The sequence below is a fragment of the Bufo gargarizans genome, chromosome 3 (genome assembly GCF_014858855.1).
Source record: "Bufo gargarizans isolate SCDJY-AF-19 chromosome 3, ASM1485885v1, whole genome shotgun sequence".
In the NCBI taxonomy this organism is placed as follows: domain Eukaryota; kingdom Metazoa; phylum Chordata; class Amphibia; order Anura; family Bufonidae; genus Bufo; species Bufo gargarizans.
In genome coordinates, this window is record NC_058082.1 from 546,933,805 (window position 1) to 546,960,054 (window position 26,250).

A 26,250-nucleotide genomic window follows, 5' to 3' on the forward strand; every position below is an offset into this window, starting at 1 on the left:
TCCCCTGTCAATGGCGCAGGCCTGGATGCTTCTTGCCTGCACCTGGACCTTTGCAACAACATCAGCAACAACATCCATTTCCCTGTCCCAGTGTAGCTTCCAAATTCTTCATAACACAGGCATTTGAATGCAAGTGCAAATTCGCATCCACCCACAGGCCATAGCACTGAATGCACAACTTTCAAAATTACTGGCCCTTGAAATGTTGCCATTTAGGCTTGTAGACACTGATGTTGGTGGCAGTCCTTCATTACGCAGTCCCCAGCCACCACTATTTTTCATGGGCGTCCGTGCCCACCCCCAGCATATGTCCTAGAACATCAACCGTGACCTGACCAACACACTTACTAGGAAGGTCCACTTCACCACGGACACATGGACAGGTGCTGGTGGCCAAGACACTACATTTCCCTGACCGCATACTGGGTGAATGTTGGGGATGCTGGGAGTGAGTCGTACCCTGGGATGACACAGGTTCTGCCCATGCCCAGGATTGCAGGCCATACTTCCATCAGGGTCTCTGCCAGCAGCTATATTACTGGCTCCAACCCTCACTTCTCCTCCTCCTCCTCCCCCACCACCTCCTCCACTTCCACCTCCAGCACCAGTCAGCCATCAGTTGGTAGCTGGAAGCAGTGTAGCAATGCTGTGGGGAAGCGTTAACAGGCCGTGCTGAAGGTGATCTGCTTAGGGGGCAAACAGCACACCGCAGAAGAGCTGTGGCAGGGTATAAGGGACCAGACAGAGCTGTGGCTATCGGCAACCCACAACCAGGCATTGTTGTGTCTGACAATGGCCGTAACTTGGTGGCTGCTTTGGAGCTTGGCAACCTAACACATCCCATGCCTAGCCCACGTCTTAAACTTAGTAGTTCAGCGGTTATATAAAAACCTACCCCAATTTGCCAGAGCTACTAGTGAAGGCGCGCCGTGTGTGTGCCCATTTCGTCCACAGATTCAGCCGGTCTGTCAACGCTGCAGCAGCGCTTGCGTTTTCCTGCTCACCGACTGTTGTGCGACATGAGCATGCGCTGGAACTCTACGTTCTACATGTTGGCCCGGCTTTGTCAACATGGTTTCGCCTTTCGAGTCAACTGCCACTATTCACAAGCAAGGAGTGGGCATTGATGTCAGACCTCTGTGAAGTTTTAAAAGACTTTGATGAATCCACAAAGATGGTTAGTGGTGATAACTCTATTATCAGCGTAACCATCCCACTGCTGTGTCTACTCAAACGATCGCTGCTCACAAATAAGGAGGAAGCTCTGAATGTGGCAGACGAGGAAATGGGGGAGGAAATTATACAGGGTGATAGCCAGACCTCCCACAGTTTGTCTTCTCAGCGCAAATTGGATCATGAAGAAGAGGAGAAGGAGCTAGAGATAGTTGCCTCTGCTACAGAGGCTAGTAAAAATGGAACTTTAATTCTGTTCAGCGTGGATGGGCAAATGAGGAGGATAAGGAGATGGAGAGTCATCCTGATGTCGACATCGACGTCTTGCCTGTTGGTACTCTGGCACACATGGCTGAATTCATGTTAGGCTGCCTTTTCCTTTCATTATTTAAGATAATAATACTGGGTGTTCACCCTTCTCGACCCCCGCTACAAAGAGAACTTCTCATCTCTCATTCCTGTGATGGAGAGGACGAGTAAAACGGTACAATACTAGAAGGTACTTGTTGAGAGATTTCTCCAAAATTTTCCATCTGACAACGCTGCCAGCAGAGTCTGTAATTCCATAGGCAACCGAGGAAGGGAGACAAGGGGAACACACAGCAGTTCCAACAAAGGCAGGGCAACATTCTCCAAGGCATGGGACACTTTCATGACACCCCACCAGCAAACTAACCCTGAAGCGTGGCCTAGTGGCACAAGGAGGGAATAGTTTTGGAAGATGGTGAAGGAATACATAGCAGACCGTGTCAGCGTCCTAAATGATACCTCAGTGCCTTACAGCTACTGGGTGTCCAAGCTGGACACGTGGCACGAACTTGCGCTCTACGCCCTGGAGGTGCTTGCCTGCCCTACCACCAGGTTTTGTCTGAGTGTGTATTTAGTGCTGCTGGTGGTATTATAACAGGTAAGCGTATCCACTTGTCCACTGACAATGCTGACAGACTGACTCAGATAAAAATAAACAAAGGCCTGGATTGCCCCTGACTTCCCAACGCCACCAGAGGAGAACTGAGCTGATGATGAGCATAAAGGCAATTTCAATGTATCGTTTATAATGTACTCAATCTACAGTAGTGTATTCCCATGCACCTTTTCTACCACACAAAAATGTGTATATGGTTGAATCTTTTTTTCTACTCCTCCTCTTCCAGATTGTATATAATATATTCCCTCCACTCAAATTTTTTGAGAGCGTCAGCTCACTGGCAAGCACTCACATATAATGTTTTAGAGTGTCCACTCACCTTTAGGCACTTGCATATAATATTTTAGAGCGTCAGCTCACCGGCAGGCACTCGCATTTAATGTTTTAGAGCGTCAGCTCACCGGCAGGCACTTGCATATAATAGTTTAGAGTGTCAGCTAACCTGCAGGCCCTCACCTACAATATTTGAGAGGGTCATCTCACCTGCAGGCCCTCACCTACAATATTTGAGAGGGTCATCTCATCTGCAGGCCCTCACCTACAATATTTGAGAGGGTCAGCTCAGCAGCATGCACCCACCCATAATTTTTCAATGGTCAGCTAAGCATCAGCAGGTCCTCGCCCCAAATGCTTTAGAGGGTCAACAGCAGGACCTTGCTCCTAATGTTTTTTAGGGTGACCAGCAGGCCATCAATCATCATTTTTCAAGGGTGTGTATGATGCCCTCCTTTATGTGTAATAAAGGGTGTAATGGAGTGCCGGTTCCTTGTAATTTTTGGCAGCCTTTTAACTTAGTGCATAGGCTTTATGAGTGTAGGAGTTCCACTACCTGAACAATTGTACCACAATGTGAATGAGGCCCTCCTTTATGTGATAAACAGGTTGTATCGGAGTGCCTCTTCCTTGTAATTTTTGGCAGCTCTTGCACTTTATAAACAATACAGGAAAGAATGTTTCCTAACAATTTTTCCCTAAAATCGATATTATCTTCGGTTTTGTGCGCATTTTTGTCAATCTATAAAAGTGGCGTACGACTCGAACAACATGGTTCCCAGCAGCAACTTGGGAGTCCAAGATGCATTGAGACATTGTCCCCGTGCTGTTCCCGATCCATTTCAGTGTTTTTTCTGTCACTTTCTGACCTTTTCCAATGGACTAGGCACCCTCCCTTCTTCAGAGCAGGGGGTGCCTGGTTGTCTCCCATTGATTTCCATTATACTCACATGCTCGGTCGAGCACACGAACATAGCAATGTGCTCGGCCAGAAGACCCATACACACAAATACTTTGGTACTCGATCATCACTAGTCTACATTCTCTGAACCGGAGATGATCTAGGAGCCCGTTGAGGACAGCCTGAGCTTTTATAATGGTGATGGGCATCAAGTAAATTATAGAGCAGATAATGTGGAGCTTGAAGTAATTGTATTATATAAAAAACATATGATGTGATAAGAGATTTAAACAGCAAACAGAAAATATAGAAATGTCTGTAAATGTAGTCATTGCTAGTGATGAGAGGCAGGGGTCATATTCGAATTCGAGATATTTTGCAAATATTTTGTAGAATATTCGTTGAATATTTGCAAATTCGAAAATTCACAATTTTTTTTAACTCAAAAAATCACCAAGGTAATGATTATGTAATTTGGATTCAAATTTTTTATTTCAAATTCTTCAACTTACAACTATTAGACAAATAAGATTATTGCACTATATTAGCCAAATTGCTCTATATTCGATTTTTTTCGAATATTCGCTATATTGCTATATATTCTTGTTTTAAAATATTATGAATATTCAAAAAAACGAATATATAGCAATATAGCGAATATTTGAAAAAAAACAAACGAATATAGAGCAATTTAGCTAATATAGTGCTGTAATCTTCTTTGTGTAATCTAAGTTTTTTTCTCATCTTAAGTTCAGATTGGAAAAAAATTACAACTATAAAAAAAAGATTATAGCACTATATTAGCTAAATTGCTCTATATTCGTTTTTTTCGAATATTTGCTATATTGTTATAACTTTGTTTTTTCGAATATTCGTAATATTCTAAAACAAGAATATATAGCAATATAGCGAATATTCGAAAAAAAACGAATATAGAGCAAAATTCGCAAACACTACTACTCCTAAAGTAAAGTATATTGCAGCCTTCTTATTGGCCCACAAGCTAGAAGCATGGAGGAATTATGTGTACTGATTAAAAAAAAAAAAATCTAATAAAAAAAAAGGGGGGAAAAAAATTGAATATTCAAAATTATGAATATATATAACTATATTCAAAATGTTCGCGAATTTTCGAAGTACCTATATTCGTGATAAAAATTCGAAATTTGAATATTCGTGATCAACACTAGTCATTGCTATATGTAGAAAATACAATTATATGGATGATCATCTGATCTATTTTGATACTGAAAAGTATCAGCCTGACAACCTTAAAAGCAAGAATAAGATCTGTAAAAAATGAGAATTTTTAAATGATGAATCTGTTATACTGGGTATAATCTGGAGTATTTCATATATGTGAATTATAGATAAAGAGTCATGAGAATGTATGTCTGGGTGGGATGCATCTCATCAGGATGTAAAATGCTCATTGTTTACACTGAGTCTCACATGAAGAGGTCTCGGAGTATCCCAGGAATCTCTTACAGATGCTAAATAGGAGTGTGAACAATAGGTCTCTGACCTGCAAATACAATGTGTAAATGAGGGACCATCTCAGGAGGCCAGAAAATGCTAAATTGGTTGATTTGGAGGAGGCACTATTATTCTTCCATTGTATATGGTAATGAGAGGGGGACAGATCTGACGATGAAAGGTTTATTGATTATGAAGGTGGGACTGGGCGTCTCCTGGAGGTAAGAGGAGGAGCAGATAGCTATAGCCACCAAAGGAGTATAAAAGACCCAAGCATGGCCCAGAAAGCTGGAATTCACCAAGGGAATTTACTTGGATCACTGACCTGCTGAGGAGAAGATACTGACTGGAGATCAAGTCCTGAGTGTGTGGAGGGTCCATGTTTGGTAAGGAATTATAAGATATTGTAATCTGTGCTGTGTATAAGGACAATGTGTCTCTGTTTGTAATGTCTCTTTGTATATCTCAATATAACTCCCATCATAACTGGACACTGATTTTCCACCGTTTACAATATACATTTTCTACACTTCTTCTTGTATTTCATTTCTTGCTCTGAACCTTACAATCAGACTTAGTAAGAGGGAGGAACTTCTTACAATGGGGATTAGGCCTGTATTAGACATGATGTAGCAGATGATTGTTGGGAAAGAAAAGTTCCTTATTGGCAATTGACTGCTTGTTAGTGGAGGAGACCGCTGCCATTATATGTAGTAATCTCCTCTACAGTATGAGGCGTAGTAATTGTTAATGCCATCACTCGTTCCCACACTGACTCGTTGTTTGCCAGCAGCAGCACGATCTGCCGCCTGTAAAAAAATATAAAACGTGCTTAAAAATCTTGATTGCCCGATGAACATTTGCTCTTTAATAAGGTTATTGGCGGCACTTTTAAGGCTGTATTACACAGCCAGGTCATAGCTAAAGAGGGTTGCTATGAATGCTCCTTAACGATTATCTGGCCGACTATCAGCCAGTGTAATACAGCCCTAAGTCTTTAGTGATGGCAGCAGTGACTGGTGATTGTCTGCACAGTAGTGTGTAAGCAATTGTACAAGCAGTGTCCATACAACGTGGTCTGGTAAGACTGCTTGCACCTTCACAGGTGGAGCTGATTTTTTCTACTCTCTACCAGCATTGGGGTACCAGGCTTGGACCCCTCTTCATGTTTGTTATGTCGATGCATCTTTGTGGTGTGTTTTAACTGCACATTGAATTCAAAGTTATATTTTATTAAGCATGTTCCCCCCCCCCCCCTTCTTAGTGGGCCCTTTGGTGTTGAACCTTGGAATATTAATGAGGATCTTATACCTTTGAGCCTCAATTTCATTTTTGTTGATATTCCCAAATGAAATATACTCCATATCCTCATTTCTCCACCTGTAGTCATTGTCCCTTTTGGGTCCATATGCCGGTCTCTAGGAGCTGTTTGGATTAATGTGCCAATTAGTAAGTCCTAATCTCAGGCAATTAGAAAATCATTAAGAATAGCAAAATATTAATTTACTATAACTCTATTACTGGATCCCTGTCATTATTTATAATGGCAGTCTGTGAGCCGCTGTCCTCTGCCGCACTTCTGCCATTTCTCCATGAGCTCTCTTCTTGATGATGTATTTATAATCTACACTAATAAAAGCCCTGTGTACGTGCTCAGGGCTGGTGTCCGTGCGTGTGTGCCGATTATAGAAGTGCGCATGCGCAGCGGGCGTACTGACACACACACACAGGCCAATCCAGGTCGCAGAACCGGGCTCGGGGGCAATGTCTAGTAAGGTAATATTGCAGTAATCTCAATAATGTTGCTTTATTATTTCCCAGAGAAACCCTTAGGCTACTGCTCATGACAAGAGATGCAGATCCTTAATCTATAGCAATGGTTTTTTGCCCTTAAGGTGTTCTCTGCCCAATAATAGATAGGTAGAGGTGGTGTAGAAAGGAAAAAAAAGGGGGAGGAGAAACCCTTCACACCCGTTAAAAAAAAAAAGAAAACACGTAATAGGCGCCAAACACCCTCAGTCACTACACGTGATGATAATTCGAATCAGTTGTTAATTATGTATATAACAAGGTAGGTTTAAATAAAAGGACCTTCACCCAGGTCTAATAAAAGAGCCAGAGGTTTAGGACTATCAATATCCTTATGGTGGTGATATCGACAGATAGTAAATATAAAATAAGAATGATAAAATCAAATGCACTCACTTCACGGGGGGGGGGGGGCAGTCACCCGGATCAATTCAGAGACCCCTGGGACTACTTTTCCCCCCGGCCAGGATCACATGCAGAAATGTAAATAATTGAACAACGCCTATACAAGTGGCTTCTGGTCAATCATTTTAATTGGTACGTGACTCAACGCGTTTCGAGGGTCTAAAGCCCTCTTCTTCAGGAGAAAAATAAAAATTTTAATTTAATTATAAAAAATATAAATAAATGTAATGAATATAAAAATATACATAAAATACATAGTGCATCATAAACATAAATATACAGAACCAGAATTTACAATGCAACCGGCTTCAAAGTGCTGACTATGTAAAAGAAAATGAGAAAATTAGAACTCCAGTGGACCATTAGTAGAAGATGAATATACGTGCATACAAGAATAAAAACATATATTGTGTAGCCAAAAAACAAAAAACCTCTCTTGGCCTGAGTACATATAAAAGAAAAGACACACATATACATACACATACATATATATATATATATACATACACATACACATATACACATAAATACACATACACACATACACATAAACATAAAGGAAAAAACTCCAAATAAGTATTGAAAAAGTGATTGGAATAATCCATACCTTCAGGAGTGCTTGGAACAAGTTTCTAAGACCAGTATGGAATGTTTAGAGTGAATTGTTTTCATGGGATATTTGTAGGGGGCCTGCTAATTTCCACGTGTGTCTTGGTGTCTAGGGCTCCTCCCACTTCCTGTTAGTATACTTGGAAATAGGTTGTTTTCCTGGGGTATTTGTATTTTTATTTTAGCTTTTTCTACTGTCTGGGTAATACTAGGAGACGGTCTATAGTTCTGTTGCATTGGGATTAAAAATACAGACATCTTTAATGGGATATTAAGTGTTCATAGTTGCGATGCGTTCCACTGTGGAACGCACCGCCATTTTCTTCCTGTTGTTCGTTTATTGGACGAGGAAAGAGGAGGTTTCTTATATATTTATATATGGGCCTTTATCTCAAGGGGCACAGATGGAGGGAGATAGGGGCTCAGTTTACTACCTATAACTTAAAAAGCCTTACACAGGTGCCAGACTGGAGGCGTCAGGTGGTGCGATGCGTTCCAATGGGGAACGCACCGCCATCCTCTTCCGGTGACAGAAGGATGTAGCTTCCGGGGATGACAGGCCGGATATGATATAAACGCTGATGCGATGCGTTCCAACCTGGAACACAACCCCCCGATGATTGGCTGTGTGTGGTGCATGTGTATCTCCACATTGGTTGGCTATATGGGATGGGTGTATACATTGCGTCTATGTTTGTTTCTCCTACTATTATATCGATATAATGAACTATGAACCCAATTAGCTGGGGGGACCTTAAGATATATTTTGATAGCTATCTAGGGATAAGTGACCTTTCTGGGCTATAATAAATAATGAAGGAGTGGACAGTTTCTAAGTGGGATGATAGGTCTGAATCAAATATTAAATGATAATGGGCATATTCATAATTATAATGATAATCAAGGTATAAATATTTTGAAGAAAGGGGAGTTTGCAATAATACCAATATGAACAGTTGACATTCTATAAATAAATACATAAATAATTATTATTGAATTGTATATATATATAAAAAGCACTATGAGCAGTTGATATTCCATAGATATAAATAAATAAATACATAAAAAATTACTATTAAATTGTATATATATATAAAAAGCATTAATAAAAGGTATTAATAAAAGGTATCTGGGCAGTTCTATACAGAAAAAATAGATGCTAAGTTCAGTAATTCGTATATTCGAGTGATTCATTAAGACTGAATGGTGTTAGAGTGTTGAGGCGAAAGATCCAGTACATCTCCTTGCGGCATAGAGATTGATAGGATTTCGTATCTTTCTCTAGTAATGTGACTGTTAGACCTGATGGATCTCCCTCATGATACATCGCAAAGTGCCTGGATACACTGTGGGTTGTTACCTTCCTCATAATGTTCGACCGATGTTCATTCATCCTCTCATGTGCAGATTGAATAGTCCGTCCCACATAGAGGAGGTTACAAGGACAACGTAAGAGGTAGATGACATCAGTTGTTCCACAATCTAACCTCTGTTTAATATTAAAGACTTCATTATTGGGGGGGATGATTACTTCCTTTTTACCGTTTGTTAGCATATTACAGCATTTACATCTCATGTTGTTACACTTAAAATTTCCGGATGGTTTCTTTGTAGGTCTCTTAGTCATTTTTATACAGTGGGAAGAGGTTCCTCTCTAGTTTCGGACAGGAGGGAGCTAGCAGATTCTTTAGGGTTTTAGGCCCTTCTGAATATCAAAACAGGTGTTGGAGGAATCAGTTTGCCTAGTATTGGGTCCTTTAATAAAATTGGCCAGTTTTTTATTAGGATTTGCCTGATAAGTGAGTGTTGGGAACTGTAACGAGTGATCAAACTTGAACCCTCGAAACTTATCTTTGTTCTTTGTTTCCAATGTAGAAGGTTTTGGTTTGGGTTTCAGACTTTCTTTTTGTGAGATTTGGTATACTCTCTTACTGGAGTCCATTAGAAGTTTCTTAGGGTAACCTTTTTCTTTGAACCTTTCTTTTAGTTCCTTTACCTGAGTTTAAATAGTTTCGTCGTCTGTGCAGTTCCTCCTAATCCTTTTCATTTGACTATAGGGGATGTTCCGTTTCCATTTGGGATGATGGCAACTCCTATAGTCAAGAAAACTATTGGCATCTACATTTTTAAAATAGGTTTTACTGATGACTTTTTTATTTTTGATGCCTAAATGCAGATCAAGGAACACTACCTCCATTGGATTGTGTTCCATAGTAAATGATAGATTCCAATGGTTGGAATTAATGAAATCAATAAATTGGACTAGATCATTACTACTGCCTTGCCATACAAAGATGATGTCATCTATGAAGCGACGGTAAAACTTGATTTGTGGATGTGTCAACAGGCCAAATTTTTGTTCGAAGACCCCCATAAAGAGATTGGCATAAGATGGGGCAAACTTAGTGCCCATCGCTGTTCCCTGTATTTGAATATACAATTTTTCGTTAAATGTAAAATAATTATGCTGAAGTATGAATTCAATTGCTTTTAGAAGGAATTCTTTTTGATGATCTGGCATATGTTGATCCTCAGATAAAGTCTGAGAAACGGCAGTAATCCCTAAGTCATGCTGAATGTTACTATATAGGGCCGAAACATCAAGAGTTACCCAGACATAATTTTCCTCCCAATGAAAAGATTCTAGGGAGTCTATGAGGTGAGATGTATCTCTAATATATGAGATAAGAAGAAGAGGTACATATTTCTGCAGATAGCTGTCTACATAAGCAGAAAGATTGGCGGTCAGACAGCCCACTCCTGAAATAATTGGTCTTCCAGGTGGATTTTGGAGATTTTTATTGATTTTGGGCAAAAAATAAAATCTAGATATTGATGGATGTGCAGTTTTCAAAAAGGATCTTAGTTTTTTGTCAATAATTCCCCCCGAGTGTCCGAAATCTATAAGATCGAATAGGGATTTTCTGAAGGATTTTGTTGGGTCTTCTTTTAATGGTCTATAATAATCGGAATCCGATAGGATTCTTAGAGATTCTGTCAAATAGTAGTCGGAATTCATAATTACCACCCCTCCTCCTTTGTCCGCATTCTTTATAACGATTTCTTTATTGGCCTTAAGGCTTTTTAATGTTTTTTTTCATTTGAATTTAGATTTTTTTGGTGTTGTTGATGACTTTTCTTGGAGTGGGTGACAGAGAGATCTTTATTTGTGTCCCCTTTTTGTTCAATGAGTGCAATCTTTAATTCTTCCTGTACTATGTTGTAAAAACATTCTATGTGGGCCCCCCTACTTTCTAAGGGATAAAAGGAAGATTTCCCCTTGAGATCACATTGGATGGGTTGACACATCGGGGTGGAGGGTTCTATTTTATCTTCCACTTTCAATTGTGCAGCGGTTTTTCCTGCAAAATGCCTTTTGAGGGTGAGTTTCCTCATAAACTGGTTTAGATCAACAAAAAATTCAAATGGATCTATTGTGTCTGTGGGACAGAAAGAAAGTCCTCTGCTCAGTAGTTCTATCTCGTTATGTTGTAAAATGTGTTTGGATAGGTTCAATATACCTTTTGATCTTTCAAGGTCGCTTGAGGATAATGGTTCAGTTATATGGGACTCCTCTCCATGTTTTGGGCCCTTGATTTCTATTTTAGTGGTGTTTCTGTATTTTCCTCCTCTACGGCCTCTAGGCCGGAAATGGGTCTTTTTCAGGTTGATATCACCGGTAGGTAAAATTGTGTGATCTTCATGGATCGAAGATTCTGGTGGGTGTTTGTCATATTCGGGCTGATGTGTGTTAGTAAGGGACTTAGGAGTTGTGCTGTTTCCCAAGTTTTTCGTAAAGGGATTTGAGGACTCTGGACTCTTGGTACTGTTGGCGAGACCCGGTCTAAAAAAAGACTTTCCGCAAGGCTGGAAGGTAATGCCAGAAAATTCTCTGGACTACTAGTGGACACTGAATGTGTGGAGATATTGAAAGATGTGGATAAATGAGTGGACTGAGGTGTGGATTGAGGAATGGAATTGGTTTCATGCATATGTAATTTATGGACTGGGGATCTCACCGGTAGGGTCGGCGAGTGTTGTTTACATGATGTAAGGTTCCCCACAGGGGTACCATAGATGGATCTGTTAGGGTCACTTGGTGTATTATTTATTACTGATACTGATTGTTTCGATGTTCCACTAGGGGCCTTAGAGGGTGGTGCTGAGGGGTATGTAACAGGATGAGTCCTTGGGATATTCTTTCTAGTGGCAGGTCGTACATTTTTCTCAACGATCTCTGCATATGTGGTGGCCCTAGATGGATCCATTGAGACAGAAGGGAAAGAGGGAGAGTGGATAATCAGTGTTTTTTTCTTTTGGATGAGGGGTTTTAATTGTTTCATACTTATGGGCGGGGGGTAATTATTAGTACTATTGTAGAAGGTTCTCCCCCTATTGAATTTATCTGAGACCGCCTCAGCCATAGGATATGGAATGTCCGGTCTTCTATTATTGAGTGTCTGAGAGTGACCTACTGTTTGAAAGGGGGCCCTATGTTTTCTATCCCAAGATCTTTCTTCTTGTTTTTTATAATCCAACAGGTCTCTATGGAGTTTTGAACATTTGTTCAAAACTTCATTATACTCAAATGTTCTAAACATCCTCTGTTTTAGAGTCATTAAGGGACCCAGCTGTTTATTTCTCCTAAATGAGGATGTGTATCCCTGTATTTTCGTGGCCAGGTCGGAGCAGATCCTTCTGCATTTATGTATCAGAGCTTTCATGTAATCCCTAGAACAATTATCACTGATAGATAGCCAATGGTTCTTAAATGCAATATCTTCCGGAAAGGTGGGTTTAAGTGAGAGCCGTAAACCTTGTGGTATAATCTCTAGGGCTAAATAAATCGAAAGAAATTACCAGTCTATTTCATTGTGTACGTAGTCCTTAATCAAAGTGGTAACGTTCAGATCAGTTCCATTGGTAGAATCATTGGTCCCCTCCGGAATTGTATTCCAGGAACCCGTTGGTATTTCTTTCGGGAACGTTTTTCCCATGCTTGTTAATAGTTGGTTCAGTTCCCGTCTTAGTCTGTTCTGAAGTTCAAGGATATCATCTTCCAAATAACTCCATCCCGAGTCAGCCATCTTTCCTCTGACCATTGAGGTTTTATTTTTATTTTATTTTTTTTCCCCTCGTCGATCCATAAAGCAAATTTAGAAATATAAAAAAGAGAGGATTAGGGTACAATTGAAGTTATCTGGTCTTGAAAGTGGACCAGGTAACACAGAGAAGAGTACCTGAGGTAGAGGTTAACAGAGACGCCAAGGGGTGGAGGTGAAACTTCCAACGAGTGGTATATATACGTTATGCTTGTTTCCAACTTTAAAATAGGGTAGGCTGCACAGGTGTTTCGGTGGGTCAAGGATATCCTTGCCCAGTGAGGAGAGGTAGAGGTGGTGTAGAAAGGAAAAAAAGGGGGAGGAGAAACCCTTCACACCCGTTAAAAAGAAAAAGAAAACATGTAATAGGCGCCAAACACCCTCAGTCACTACACGTGATGATAATTTGAATCAGTTGTTAATTAGGGGGGGGGGGGGGCAGTCACCCGGATCAATTCAGAGACCCCTGGGACTACTTTTCCCCCCGGTCAGGATCGCATGCAGAAATGTAAATAATTGAACAACGCCTATACAAGTGGCTTCTGGTCAATCGTTTTAATTGGTACGTGACTCAACGCGTTTCGAGGGTCTAAAGCCCTCTTCTTCAGGAGAAAAATAAAAATTTTAATTTATTTATAAAAAATATAAATAAATGTAATGAATATAAAAATATATATAAAATACATAGTGCATCATAAACATAAATATACAGAACCAGAATTTACAATGCAACCGGCTTCAAAGTGCTGACTATGTAAAAGAAAATGAGAAAATTAGAACTCCAGTGGACCATTAGTAGAAGATGAATATACGTGCATACAAGAATAAAAACATATATTATGTAACCAAAAAACCTCTCTTGGCCTGAGTACATATAAAAGAAAAGACACACATATACATACACATACATATATATATATATATATATATATATATATATACACATACACATATACACATATATACACATACACACATACACATAAACATAAAGAAAAAAACTCCAAATAAGTATTGAAAAAGTGATTGGAATAATCCATACCTTCAGGAGTGCTTGGAACAAGTTTCTAAGACCAGTATGGAATGTTTGGAGTGAATTGTTTTCATGGGATATTTATAGGGGGCCTGCTAATTTCCACGCGTGTCTTGGTGTCTAGGGCTCCTCCCACTTCCTGTTGGTATACTTGGAAATGGGTTGTTTTCCTGGGGTATTTGTACTTTTATTTTAGCTTTTTCTACTGTCTGGGTAATACTAGGAGACGGTCTATAGTTCTGTTGCATTGGGATTAAAAATACAGACATCTTTAATGGGATATTAAGTGTTCATAGTTGCGATGCGTTCCACTGTGGAACGCACCGCCATTTTCTTCCTGTTGTTCGTTTATTGGACGAGGAAAGAGGAGGTTTCTTATATATTTATATAATAGATAGGTCATCAATACTAGGTCAGCGAAGTGTGAAGTGGTCATTCTGGCATACTGTTATTCACCTCCCATTCACTTTATTGGAACCCAACACAATCACTACACACTAGATGGAGACTTCTGTTTCAGATGCCAGTAGCACATAGGTTAAGAAATGACATGCTCAGAGTCTTGTCTACAAATGCTCGCAGTTTAGGAAATAAGATCAATGAACTTGAGTCTATAATGGAATCTGAGAATATAGATTTAGTGGCTGTTAGTGAGACATGATTCAATGGGAGTAATGAGTGGGATATAACAATACCACGGTTCTCTCTATATAGGAAAGGCAGAGAAGGCAAGAAAGGGGGAGGGGTGGCACTTTATGTGAAAGATAGCATAACATCTAATTTAATACAAGTTAGAAAGACCAATTTAGAGTCAGTTTGGGTTACCTTGCAGCTTGATATTCATAAGGTAACTTGTGTAGGTGTGATATATAGACCACCTAGCCAAGTCAAATAATTAAATGACCTACTAGTTGAGGAAAAAGATAAAATGACATTTGAAAGGCGAATTTTTTATTATGGGAGACTTTAATCTTCCTGATGTAAACTGGAAAACCAAAATAGCTAGTTCTGCCAGGAGTACAGATATTCTAAATTCACTACTGGGATTTTCTCTACAGCAAGTAGTTGAGAAGCCAAACTGGAAGGAGGCCATTTTAGATTTAGTATACACAAATGGGAATTTGGTATCTGATATTACTGTAGGGGAAAGCTTGGGATCTAGTGATCACCAGTCAGTGTGGTTTACTATAAGTACACTGACTTACTATAAGTACAGTCACTGACAGAGTCACACCACACAAAAACCAAAGTTTTAGATTTTAGAAAAACAGACTTTTCTAAAATTAGATTATTGGTATACAAGTCCCTATCAGATTAGAACAGTTTCAATGGAGTCCAGGATAAATGGGACTACTTAAAAGTGGCACTATTGAAGGCAACAGATAATTGCATTAGGCTTGTCAGTAAAAGCAAAAAAAGGAAGAGACCACTGTGGTACTCAGCAGAAGTGGCCAAAATCATTAAAACAAAAAGATAGCATTTAGTAATAAAAAAAATATGAGGATGACAGGCAAATTTATAGGAATAGGCAGAGAGAGGCCAAACATTTTATAAGAGCTTCAAAAGCACAGGCAGAAGAGAAATTTGCTCTGTCAGTGAAAAAAGGTGATAAGACATTCTTCAGATACATAAATAAAAAGAGAAAACTAAAACAAGGAATTACTAAATTAAAAACAAAAGAAAGAAGGTAAATGAAAGAAGATAAAGAACTAGCTGACTGCCTCAATGAATACCTCTGTTCAGTTTTTACAAAGGAAAATGAAGGAAAAGGAATTCAGTTAGGAAGGAAGACTAATGAATCTTTTGATGCATGTGTCTTTACAGAGGAAGAGGTTCTAAGTCAGCTGTCTAAAATTAATACAAATAAGTCACAGGGGCCTGATGGGATACACCCAAAGCTATTAACAGTGCTTAGCGATGAATTAGCAAAATCATTAACAGATTTATTTAAACAATCACTGGAAACAGGAGTCGTCCCAGAAGATTGGAAATGAGCAAATGTTGTGCCTATTCACAAGTAAGGTTGTAGGGAGGAATCGGGCAACTATAGGCCAGTAAGCCTGACATCAATAGTGGGGAAATTAATGGAAACCATACTTAAGGAGAGGATTGTGGAACATCTAAAATCACATGGATTAAAAAATGAAAAACAGCATGGATTTACTTTAGGGAGATTATGTCAAACTAATCTTACTGATTTTTTTGATTGAGTGACCAAGATAAAAGATGGTAGAGGTGCAGTAGACATCGCTTATCTAGACTTTAGTAAGGCTTTGATACTGTCCCACATAGAAGGCTTATCAATAAATTGCAGTCTTTGTGCTTGTACTCCCATATTGTTGAATGGATTAGGTAGTGGCTGAGGGACAGACAACAAAGGGTTGTATTAAATGGTGTATATTCAGACCATGGTCTTGTTACCAGTGGGGTACCTCAGGGATCTGTTCTGGGACCCATATTTTTTAATATCTTTATCAGCGAAATTGCAGAAGGCCTCAATGGTAAAGTGTGTTTTTTTGCTGATAATACAGATTTGTAACAGGGTTGATGTTCCTGGAGTGATACACGAAAAGGAAAAGGATTTGGAAAAACTAGAGGAATGGTCAAAAATCTGGCAACTAAAATGTTATGTTGATAAGTGCAAGATAATGCACCTGGGGCGTAAAAATCCAAGAGCAGAATATAAAATCAGTGATACAGTCCTAACCTCAGTATCTGAGCAAAGGGATTTAGGGGTCATTATTTCAGAAGACTTAAAAGTAGGCAGAAAATGTCATAGAGCAGCAGGAAATGCTAGCAGAATGCTTGGGTGTATAGGGAGAGGCATTACCAGTAGAAAGAGGGAGGTGCTTATGCCGCTCTACAGAGCACTAGTGAGACCTCATCTGGAGTATTGTGCTCAGTACTGGAGACCATATCTCCAGAAGGATATTGATACTTTGGGGAGAGTTCAGAGAAGAGCTACTAAACTGGTACATGGATTGCAGGATAAAACTTACCAGGAAAGATTAAAGGACCTTAACATGTATAGCTTGAAGAAAGACGAGACAGAGGGGATATGATAGAAACTTTTAAATACATAAAGGGAATCAACAAGGTAAAAGAGGGAAGAATATTTAAAAGAAAAAAAACTGCTACAAGAGGACATAGTTTTATAGGCGCAAAGGTTTAAAAGTAATATCAGGAAGTATTACTTTACTGAGAGAGTAGTGGATGCATGGAATAGCCTTCCTGCTGAAGTGGTAGCTGCAAATACAGTAAAGGAGTTTAAGCATGCATGGGATAGGCATAAGGTCATCCTTCATATAAGATAGGGCCATGGGCTATCCATAGTATTCAGTATATTGGGCAGACTAGATGGGCCAAATGGTTCTTATCTGCCAACACATTCTATGTTTCTATGTTTCAGATCAATCCACAGTTTTGTCTCCGGCATCAACGACTGCCAAGAATAACTGATCATGAGGGTACCTGGGATAGGAAAACCACAGATCTGAAATTGATGTTCTAACCAAGGAAACATAATCAATATCTAAAGAGTGGAAACCTCTTTTACTTTTAATATGTATATACTTTTCACTTTGTAATATAGTTTTGTGGTCAGTATCTATAGATTGATAGACTGAGATATTTTTATTTGCACTTTTTATAAAAACATAATCTATTATCTTAAAAAATTATTTCTTATTTCAGGTAAAGACTTGATGAAAGGCTCAGACAGACATCTACGTTTATCTCCTTATGTATTAGAAGATAACCCATCACAGGTTGGCAATAATAGAAATGGACATAGACTAGGAGAGATGTTTGCAAGTTCTCAGAATCTATCTATATACAAGAAAAATCACATAGATGAAAGTCTATTTATAGATTCAGAATGCGATATAACTATTCCAGAGAAAGCAAGTCTTCCTGAACAGCAGAGAATTCACACAACAGAGAGTCCGTTTTCATGTCTGAAATGCGGGAAGTTGTTCGTTTTAGGCTGAAATCACATCTCGCTATACATTAGAGAACTCACACAGGGGAGGGGCCATTTTCGTGTTCAGAATGTGGGGATTGTTTTAAGCAGAAATCACATCTTGCTAAACATCAGAGAACTCACACAGGAGATAAGCCATTTTCATGTTCTGAATGTGAGAAGTGTTTCACTGTAAAAGCAAGTCTTGTTAATCATCAGAGAATTCACACAGGGGAAAAGCCATTTCAATGCCCTGAATGTGGGAAATGTTTTATTAAGAAATCAAATCTTGAAACACATCAGAGAATTCAGCCATTTCCATGCCCTGAATGTGGGAAGTGTTTTATTAAGAAATCACATCTTGAAACACATCAGAGAACTCACACAGGGGAGAAGCCATTTTCATGTCCTGAATGTGAGAAATGTTTCACTGTGAAATCAAGTCTTGTGAACCATCAGAGGATTCACACAGGTGAAAAGCCATTTTCATGTCCTGAATGTGGCAAGAGTTTTATAGAGAAATCAACTCTTGAGAGGCATCTCAGAATTCATACAGAAGTAAAGTCTCATTCATGTACAGAATGTTCAAAATGCTTTAACCAGAAATCAAGTCTTGTGAAACATCAGAGGATTCACACAGGAAAAAAGCCATTTTCATGTCCTGAATGTGGAAAATATTTTAGCAATAAATCAGCTCTTTTGATACATTTCAGAATTCACACAGGGGAGAAACCAAGGCGGAGAATGGTTTAGACATAACTCAAATTATGTAAAACATTTTTGACTTCTAATACATAACTTAAATATGTTCCACTACTGGAAAGCAACTCTTGGTTTTGATTTGCAATTTCTGTCCTATTTTCTTCTGGTTATGTGAAGTTATCCACTATCAATGGGGTCTTACTGCTTTGTCTATTATACAAATGAGTACCTTAAGTCCCATGGAGCCCCTCAAAAGGAGTGTGTAGTCAGGCATGCAAGCAGCTGGTGCATTCTTTTCTATGTGATTTTTGGAGATAGCTAAGCACTGTACTTGACTATCCCAGGAACACCCATAGAAATGAATGGAGCAGCTATGTGCATTCCAGATTGGCCACTCTGTTCATTTCAAGGGGCTCCGTGGAGTAAGTTGCCCCCGTTCCCATGATCATTGGGGGTCCCAGGAGTAGGACCCAACCAATCTAGTAGTTTCCACCTATCCTGTGGATAGGGGATAACTCAACATAACCAGAATATCCCTTTGAATAGAGCAATGTTACAATAAACAATTTTGACCAGATCAGTATTAAATGGGCAATATCACAACATTTTACTATATTTGATTAAAGTATTTTAGAGGAGTTAGCGGCTTTCCTTAAGAACAGCAGCTGTGTATAGAGAATTAGTGGCAATGTTTTATAGCAAATTAATATGAAAAGTGGTATTTTCCAGAGAAAAATAACTATAAATTTCATTGGACATGTCCTCTCCTTATTCTTTTGATGATTTTGAATTATTAAAATGTATTTCAAATAAAATTAATTGTATAGTTTTATTAAGATTGTGCTTTAATAATGTAATAGACATTTTACAAAATAGATGGTGCTCAGTAAAGTAAAAGAGAATATGGAAAGGGGTTAGGTAAATGACTAGGGAAATCAGAGGGAAAGGGGAGAGCAAGGCATAGCAGCATTCTATAAACCACAGAATAAGCTCAGATCTATTCATGCTACCTAATCCGAGAGTAGGCTTGGCTCCGGAATTTGGCTCACAGTAAGTGAAGGAAATAACTGACTAAATAACAGAAGTGTGAACTCAGCCTTAGGCCTCATGCACACGGCCGTTGTGTGCCCATGCCTGTATTGCGGCCGCATACGGGGGGTCAGCAAAACACGGGCACCGGCCCGTGTTCAATCTGCATCAGAGATGCAGACCTATTCACTTAAATGCGTCCACAATCACAGAGATGCAGAACGGAAGCACGGATCGGAACCCCACAGAAGCACTACAGAGAAGTTTTTTGCAGTGCGGATGGATCATGGACCCATTCAAGTTGAATGGGTCTTGATCCGCACCAGCAGCCGCACAGACGTTGCCCATGCATTGAGGACTGCAAATGCACGGAACTGATGCACAACGGCCATGTGCATGAGGCCTTACAGGTCAATGTTAGAGTCAGCTCTAATTTATGGCGTGGACTTAACCGTGCAGAGGCCAAAGATTCAACTAGTGGCCCGATGACAGTTGGGTGTCAGCAGTAAAGTTCTGTTCACAGCACTGTTTATTTTTTCCATTCTTCTGATTCATCAGAAGAGCAGTCCAAAAAGTGGATCCTGTATTTTGAGCATCTACCTTCAAACCTTCAGTATCTGGTCAGCATTTGATCAGTATTTGTAACGCAAAAACAGAAGTGAGTCCAAAACAGATGTAATATGTTATGGAAATATTTGCATGTCTTCTGTGTTTTTGACCCACTCCTGCTTTTGGCTTCCAAATTATGATTAATCCTGATGCAAAATACTGATGTTGGGGAACATCATTTTGCCTTTGCAGCTCAAGGAGGGCATGCTTTGCATGGTACGGGTGGCTGAAGTGCATGCACTGTTTTCTGGCCTTTTTTAAGACATTTTTTGTTGGGTGGGAAACTTGATGAACCTGTTCTTCCCATTATCGGTGACCATGGTTCTGATCTTCAGTTGGTGAAGAGACAGCAAGCATTCGATTTCTTGGTTGAAGACATGGAGCAGCTCCTCCCTGGCATGACACTTTTCCCCCAGGCTGGGCAGATGCAGAACAGGTGGTGAGCTGAAAGACCACTAAGAACTGTGCCTACAGTATAGGTTGAGGATAAAGTGGAGGATTAGGAGGCAGAGGGGGACATTGGCCCCAAAATCACAGCATGAGAATGTGGAGGAAGCATCAGGACCAGTAGATGATGGGAAGGAAACAAAGCTCCCTTCTGCTCAGGTGGTGGAGCCTTGACTGCTGGGGAAGGGGCACATGCCAATGGGAGATGCAGTGGTTGCTACATCAGGCTGTACCACTAAATTAGCACCACGGTTTTCCCTGGCCACTTTATGGTGATGATCCATGTGTTGACGAATGACTGTGGTGCCAACATTGGTTCCCTGCTCACACTTCAGCATAGATCCTAGATCTAGCAACATTGATGTCCTTCAGGGACTTAATGATCCTTAATGAGCCTACATATGGCCACATTCACGTCCTTCAGGGACTTAATGAAAATTTTTCACACTGGTGATTATAGAAATTTCCCTATGCTCTCCCTATGTTCAACCTACAGTGTGTAAAAACTCTCCTACAATCTCCCTACACTGTCCCTGTACTCTCCTTATCCAATATTCTTCAATTAAAGGCTTTCTTGAACAGTGTCACTAGCACTTGTCATGTCTCTGCCTATGCTCAGATCGCAGTGAAAGGGTGAAAATGGAGCAGGATAAGGCTTTTAAAGGGCTGTGACATGGCTAGCTGCTGATTGACTGGCTGCGCTGCATTTTGGGTGATCTCATGTTCCTGGTTTTCTTACTTTAACTTTGTAATAAATGTATCTGCCAGTATAGGAAAAAATGGATTCCTTAGCACAAAGCACCAGGAAATTCTGATTCAAATTCAGATTCAATGGTAACTGAATTTTCCTGAAAGTTCATATCGAATGCCCCTTAGGATGCTTCGCTTTGCTCAACACCAGTCACAAACTGATAGCATGCAGTTTGTCTAGGCAGCTTTTTTATATTGAAGCTGGCGATATAACACTTCAGAAAAGCTTCTATCAAACATTTGGCCAATCCTGTCCAATTATGGAGGTCCCTTTAAATCCATTGCTTAATAAAAAATAAAATATATATATATATTTCTAATCACCTTGTGGGGGAGCTATTCCAGGCCTGATAGATCAGTACTAGAGATTAGCAAATTTTTTAAAATTTCGATTTGGACAGTTTGCCGAATTTCCCAAAAAGATTTGATTCAATATGAATTTATTCATGATGAATCAAGTTAAAAATCAGCTATTTCCTGGCTGCAGAGAGCCTGTTTGGTGTAGAACACTACATATACAGGTAGTCTGCGGTAGTGAAACAGTTACTTTGGCTTTATGACAGGCAGTTGACAGGCGTCACTCTTAGAATCACTTCAAACTTCACCAGGGGTGTACATAAAAATCACTGGGCCCCATGGCAAGAATGTGAATTGGGCTCCCTTGTGAGTGACCCACTGCACCCCTTAGGGTACGTGCACATCTACTGCAGAGGTACCAGCAAAGCCTTCATTGCAGATTTTGGCAAAAACAAAAGGCAAAACAATCTTGAATGACCCCATTATTGAGAATAGGATCCGGTAGGTGCCAGCAGTGTTTGGCATTTGCTGGATCTGGCGATTTTGGAATTCTGGTGGTGGCTGGAACAGAATACCGAAATCTGATCGCAAGTCATTACCTAGCCTTAGCCGATGAACTGTGCCCGCTGCTGCTTTTAATATAGTGTATCATCCTTCCCCCATGGAGTGCACCTACTGCTGCTGCTTTACCTCCTCCTCAATGCTGACTTACTGTTTGTGCTGATATCAGGGCCTGGGGCAGATCTTCACCGAGCTGGACTAGAGTCTGGACTTGAGACACTGCTGGATCAGGTCAGTCAGTTCACAGTGCGATGCACGCTGGCAGAGGAACAGGACAGGGACATTTTACAAAGTGTAGACACAGAAATCTAAAGGATTTTATCTAGTCACAACTGTTGTTTCTCTGAATGCTGCAGAACCTCCTAATACACACCTCAGCTGCTGCAGAAGCTCCTAATACACACCTCAGCTGCTGCAGAAGCTCCTAATACACATCTCAGCTGCTGCAGAACCTCCTAATACACACCTCAGCTGCTGAAGAACATCCTAATACACACCTCAGCTGCTGAAGAACATCCTAAAACACACCTCAGCTGCTGCAGAAGCTCCTAATACACACCTCAGCTGCTGCAGAAGCTCCTAATACACACCTCAGCTGCTGCAGAACCTCCTAATACACACATCAGCTGCTGCAGAACCTTCTAATACACAAGTCAGCTGCTGCAGAACCTCCTAATACACAACTCAGCTGCTACAAATCCCACCATGCCCAGGCTGTTATTATCGGATACAAGTGGATATTACACAGAGAGAGTATACGGCCGGTTTCACATCACTGTTTAGTTTTCCGTACAAGTGATCCGTCAGAAGAACAGAAAAATAAAGAAAAAACGGATCCTATACTACCATCATCAGTTCTGCACATTTGTCATCTGTTTATGCCACCAGTATGGTCAGACTTATTATGGGGCATCAGTATACATTACAGAGAGGAGGTATAAGAGGAGAGAACTACAACTCCCAGCTTTACCAGACTGTACTAGGGCATAAGTTGAAATTTCATGGAGAGGGATACAATAGGACAGAAGAACTACAACTCCCAGCATTACCAGACTGTAGTAGAGCATACATTTAAATTACATGGAGAGGGATATAATAAGACAGAACTACAACTACCAGCTTTTATAGGATGTTACATGGGCTATCCCAACACCACTAACCTCTCCTCCAGGCTCCACACAGAAGCTCTGCCCCATCACTGTGACATCACACAGGTCTTTCACCAGTCCTCTGCACTGGTCACAAGATGATGACATCACCAAAGGTCCTTCTCCACTTCTTACATTCTCAGGTAGCCATACAAATGGAATTAGTGGGCGGGGCCTATCCTCCACTGCGGGGGGCCCCTTTCCCCAGGGGCCCCATAGCAGCTGTGTGGTCTTCCTCTATTGGAGGTGCGCCACTGCATTTCATTCATTTGTTCAGTTATGGGTAGAGATGAGCGAATCGGATCCCACAGAGTGGAATTCGATCTGATTTTCAGGATTTATTCGATTCGCCTAGAAGCTGAATTTCCTTGTGCTTCTTGTCAGCGAATCGATTAATCTGAAATTCAAATGTACCGTCTCAATTTGCGCGCAAATTTGCTTCTTGTTTGAAGATATCAGCCGAAATCTCGAGCGGCGCGAGATTTCATCATCACGCCAGCCGGCGTGATGACATCATACGTCAGCCGGCGCGAAGACGTAATCTCGCGCCACACATTTTTTCGGCCGAGATCTTTAAGCAAGAAGATGTCAGCCGGCCCGTAGCGACCAAATGGACCTGGTAAATTTGATGTAATTTTTTTAAATGTTATTTTTACACTGTTTGTACACTTAGATGCTGCGATCATATATAAACGCGGCATCTGAGGGGTACAATGATGGGGGGGTGCTGTCGCAGCTACAAAAAATGCACTTTGTGGCAATGTAATTTGTCACTAAGCAAATTTTTTTTGCGAAATTCAAGAAAATCGCTCATCTCTAGTTACGGGGCCAAAACTGACCAAATAACTGAAGTGTGAACTTATCCTTATGGGTCAATGTTAGCGTCAGATATAAAGAACTGTGCAGTGGCCCAAGATTCTACTATAAAATGAAAGAGCACACTCCTTTTACACCGTCGCCTCCTGATTCCAAATAGATTTCTACAGAACCTGTTCTGTTTCATGCTCATACAAGTAGTTCCCCCTGACAGAGTGGAAAAGGGTGTCAGCAGAAAGTTTGTGTTGTCATAACTGTTTATTTTGCCCTTCTTCTGATCTGTCATAGGAACAACCTCTAAAAAACGTATCTTGTCTTTTGAGCACCCACCTTCACATGGACAGCTTTGCTCAGTAATAATCAGTCTAAGGCCAACAAAAAAACAGGAGTAGATCCAAAACAGAGATGACATGTGATTGGAAAGTTTGCATGTCTGTGTTTTGTACACACTCCTATTTTTGGCTTCCAAATCACGAGCATATCCTGATGCAAAATAGGGACTGTATACTACAGGCCTTATGGCTTCTCCAAGGACAGTTATGTTTCTCATTTTTCCCTCCTTCTGACAGATCAGAATAAGGGTAAAATAAATGGGGATGTCCACAAGGCCAAACATGGCCAATAGTGGCCCGTCATAGAGTAGGGAGGGTGGCAACCACATGAGGAGTCAACATAGTGGCACAGTTACAGAGCGGTGAGGGTGACAACCACATTACGAGTCAACATAGTGGCCCTGTTAAAGAATGGTAAGGATGGCAATCACATAAGGGGTCAACAGAGTGGCCCAGTTAAAGAGTGGTGAGGATGCAACCGTATGAGTAGTCAACATAGTGGTCAGTCAGAGTGGTGAGGGTGACAACTGCATTACGAGTCAACAATGTTGCCCAGTTGAAGAGAGGTGAGGTGGCAACCAAATAAGGAGTCAACACAATGGCCCAGTCACCGAGTAGAGAGGGAGCCTCCGCATGAGGAAGCAACACAGTGGCCCAGTTACAGAGTGGTGAGGTGGCAACTGCTTGAGAAGTAAGCATAATAGCCCGGTTACATACATTTTCCAGTTCCAGAAACATTTTGGCCACTGCCCGTTCCCTTAGAAGGGACTGTCACCTGCCTGTACATACTGTACTATAACAATAACTGTAAGGTTAAATGAGCAGTAGTGTCATGCCGCAATTTCACCCCCGAAACAAGGATTAATGGATGAAGTTATAAAAAATAAAAAAACTTATAGCATTAGGCCACAATTTTATCCAAGAATCAGGGATGAATGGATGTACTTATATATTATGCGCCAGCATGAGCGGACGCGCTGAGTGAAAGCTTCTCTGAAAACCCTCTACTCCCCAACACACCGGGCTTGATTCCCCTCAAGACCGGGTTGTCATGAATTTGGGAAGCAGAACTCGGCAAAAATGACAGCAGAAGACGGCAAAATCCTTACCAGCTGCGCTTAACATGGCAGATCCCGCCACACAGCAGGAACACAATTTAGTTCCTCCACTACCGCCTGAGGAAGATTCCCTGGATGGAGAATATGTCAGCGAAGAGCTGAAAATAAACTACAAGAGACTAGCAATTGAGGTTGTGGCTAGGATTCTACCGGACCTACAGGAGTCCTTTTCATCTACAGTCTCGGAGGCCCTGGCGTACATACGCTGGGATTTAGCAGAGCACGGTCACCGCTTGAAGTCAGTGGAAGAGAGAGTCAGCTCTCTTGAAGATAACTACATTTACCTGAAAGAGGAATTCCCAAGACTCCTCAAAGAGAACAAAAGAATGGGTGCAAAGATTGAAGATCTGGAAAACCACTCCCGACAGAATAACCTCAGGTTAGTCGAGATCCCTGAATCTATAGCCCCACATGAGTTATTTCAAATATGCAAACAAGAGCTACCAAAAGCGCTAAATCTATCTGCTACATGCAAAGTTGAAATAGCCCAAAGAGTGGGCCCGCCTCTGATGTCTGAGCAATGAGGCCAACAGGTGCCGAATTTACAAGCGCTAGCGCATAGACACAGACAGGTAATAGTGCGCTATTTAGACTTTGCTGAAAAGGCATCCATTCTCCAGGCATTCAAGAGTCGCAAGGCACTGCTAGAAATCCGAGGCAGAAGTAGCAAACAGAAGGTGGGAATTTTCATCTATCTGCTCTGAATTACACCGGGCACAGACAAAATTTGCATTACTCTATCCCACGATCCTACGGATATACAATACCGGT